The following is a 3,593-nucleotide window of genomic DNA, read 5'->3' as shown; positions in this document are numbered from 1 at the left end:
TTGGGCCATCTTCTGCTGCTTTCCCAGGCCTTAGCAGAGAGCTGGACTAGAAGTGGAGCAGCCAGGACTTGAATGGGTGCCCATGTGGGATGCAGGTGGCAGCTTTACCCACTATAGCACAGCACTGGCCCCAAAGAACCTGCATTTCTAGCGAGTTCCCAGGTAAGACTACTGCTGAGACTACATGCTGACAACCACTTCCTCAGACAGGATGGCTCGTCCTTGTTAAGGCAAGTGTGAGATCTGCTACAATCTGACATCCGGGGTAGAGTCTTCCAGAAGAGTAGAGCAATGTATTGTGGGCAGGGACATTTTACAGAGATGACACGAGTGATTAGATGACCATGACCAGGTACAATCAGAAGAGGAAGTCTGAGTTAAGAGCACCTTGGACTTGCCTGACTACAGGGTGCATGACAGGTGTTTCAAAACAAGTCTTCATCCCGTTAACATTTGTGATCGCATTTTTTTCTTTGGGAGCCAGTGTCACGGCTCAGAACATTAAGCTGCCGCCTGCAACACCAGCATCCCATAAGAGCGCAGTTCCAGTCCCGGCTGCTCCTAATCCAGCTCCCTGCTAAAGTGACTGGGAGAGCAGCTGAAGATGGCCCACGGACGTGGGCTCCGGTGCCCATGTGGGAGACCCAGATGGAGTTCCAGCGCTCTGACTTCGACCTGAAGCAGCCCCAGCCATTACAGTCATCCAGGGAATGAACTAGTGGATGGAGGATTTTCTGTCTCTTCTCTTCCCTTGTCTCTCTCTCTCTCTCTCTCTAATTCTGCCTTTCAGATAAATAAATCTTAAAAAAATTTAACAATTAAAAATCAAGAGTTAATTTCTTTCCAGATGATTGGGAATTACATCATAGAAAATCAGATTCTATCCCAGATTTGTTTGGGCATATGCATATTTTTTACACCATGAACAAAAGCCCATTAAAGTTAACATTAAGTACAAGATGGTTTATCTAAGGATACAACAGGTGCTCCCTCTGGCCTCTAAGAAATAACGTGGCAGGTAGTCACCTTGCTCTGGAAAACCAGAGGCTTCTGTCCTCTGTGCAGCAATGGAGTTCCTGGTCTCTGCTCCTCTCTGCAGTCTGTGTGGCCTGGCCCACTCATGGCTTCCCTTCTCTTTGAGGTGTGGGTCTCCTGCAGTGACCACACATGACGTTGCAACTCCATTCCCCATAGCTAACCAAGAACCTTCCCCAGGCCCAGTTGGCCAAAACTCCAAAGAGTTAAGTTGCGGCTTGCGAGCTGCTAACTGGTGTCAGAGCATCTGATTAGAGATCCAACTGCTCCACTTCCAACCCAGGTCCCTGCTAACACACTTAGGAAAGCAGCAGAGGATGGTCCAAGTGCTTGGGCCCCTGCCACCCACATGGGAGACCTGGATGGAGTTCTGATTCCTGGCTGTCTGTTGCAGGTATTTGGGGAGTGAACCAGAGAAGGAAGACCCCTCTCTCTCTCCCCTCCTCCCCATCTCACTCTACCTTTCAACTAAATAAATAAGTAAATTCTTAAAAAAACAGAAGGGCTGGTGACGCAGCTCAATAAGCTAATCCTCCACCTTGCAGCGCCGGCACACCGGGTTCTAGTCCCGGTTGGGGCGCCGGATTCTGTCCCGGTTGCCCCTCTTCCAGGCCAGCTCTCTGCTGTAGCCCGGGAGTGCAGTGGAGGATGGCCCAAGTGCTTGGGCCCTGCACCCCGTGGGAGACCAGGAGAAGCACCTGGCTCCTGGCTTCAGATCAGCGCGGTGCGCTGGCCGCAGCGCGCTAGCCGTGGTGGCCATTGGAGGGTGAACCAACGGCAAAAGGAAAACCTTCCTCTCTGTCTCTCTCTCTCACTATCCACTCTGCCTGTCAAAAAAAAAAAAAAAAAGATTAAAAAAAAAACAGAAGGAAAAACTTATTCAATGACAGTTATTAAAGCACAATAAGGCCTACTTTATTCAGCACCACCGACATGGGAACAGGGACCATGGAACAGATAGCTTTGCAGGAGCACAGAGATGGGGCTCAACGCTAAACACAGCAGGACTAGGACAGGGGCTGGGGGTTCTGCAGAGACCTACCTGACGGATCCTTCCTGCAGACAGCCCAGAGCGATCAGACATCACCAGGCCATGTGGAGGCAGCAGAGTCTGAGCAGACCTCCAGGGTGAACAGATACTGAGCGTCAGGGCTTCTGGCAGGGCTCTTTGCCAGAGCTGGATTTTAGATGTACGTGGATGGGTCCAGGAGAAGTTTCAGGGGCCTGACTAAAGGTTGGTCAAGGGGCCGGAGCTATGGTGTAGTGGGTAAAGCTGTTGCCTACAACATCGGCATCCATTTGGGCTCTGGTTCAAGTCCCAGCTGTTTCACTTCCAATCCTGTTCCCTGCTAATGCCCCTGGGAAAGCAGTAGAAGATGGCCCAAGTCCTTGGGCCCCTGCACCCACATGGGAGACGCGGAAGAAGATCCTGGTCCTGGCTTTGGACCAGTCTAGCTCCAGCCGTTGCCGCCATTTGGGGAGTGAACCAGCGAATGAAAGATCTCTCTCTGTCTCTCCCTCTCTTTCTCTCTGTAACTCTGAGTTTCAAATAAATAAATAAATCTTTAAAAATAGTTTGGTCAAGTACAGAGTCCCGGTCACTTCTCCAGCCCAGTCTTCTTCCTCCCAACCCCTCAGGGGTTTAGGAGGGAGCCAGGTGGAGGGCCTGGCAGCTGGGGGCTCTGGAGGATGCCTCCTGAGGGTCTACATGACTACAAACTACATGACTGGCACAGCCATGGCACTCAGGTGTTCTTGCCTCTCTACTTCTCAGGATGGCAGGGTCCAGGGAGCAGGTGCACCTGTCTCCTTCACACTCCTCAGAGGCGTAATCACTTCCTCAAAGAGCTTCTTCCCCCAGAAGAGGTGGCAGGAGCATGATGGGTGTGTAAAAGTGTACCTTGACCTCAGGTGTCTAAACATATCAGTAACTGAAACTGGAAGGGTTAGGCATGGGAATAGCATTGCCTGTGAGCTCTTTGTGCCAATCCGTGAAGAAAACAAACTTGCAATCCCGGCAGAGATGGAGGTTTTCCAAACTTTGCCCAAAGGAGTTTGCAGACGGTGCATTTAATGCGCACCCTCTTGTCTCCTGCACTTGCTGAGGGCTCTTTCCTTTCCTCCCCTGCCCCTGCCCCATTCCCTTCTTTTCCTTCCTTCTTGGTTTTTATATCTTTAAATTTTTAAAAGATTACTTGAGAGGCAGAAACACACACACACACACAGCGAGCGAGAATGAGAGCGAGAGCCAGCGAGAGAGAGAGCGCGCTTCCATCAGCTGGTTCCCTCCCCAGATGCCCAAAATGGTTCTTGACTGGCAGCAAAGTCAGAGCTTGTGGTAGAGGCCTTCCCAAAATAAAAATAAAAAAAAAAGAGAGAGAGAGAAGAAAACTTATCCCAAGAATGGAATGTGGTCTTCTCTACTTGCTTGTGACTGCTTGTGCCAGATAGCATACAATGTATGCAGGTAACCATATAAGGGAGACAAAGACGCTAAAACCACATATAAGAAAATACCCATCTTTGTTTGGGGCTCAGACTTTTTGGCTATGAATCCA

Source organism: Oryctolagus cuniculus, chromosome 10 (genome assembly GCF_964237555.1).
Source record: "Oryctolagus cuniculus chromosome 10, mOryCun1.1, whole genome shotgun sequence".
NCBI lineage: Eukaryota > Metazoa > Chordata > Mammalia > Lagomorpha > Leporidae > Oryctolagus > Oryctolagus cuniculus.
The sequence above is the reverse complement of the archived record's forward strand: the minus strand, read 5'-3'. Positions refer to the sequence as shown.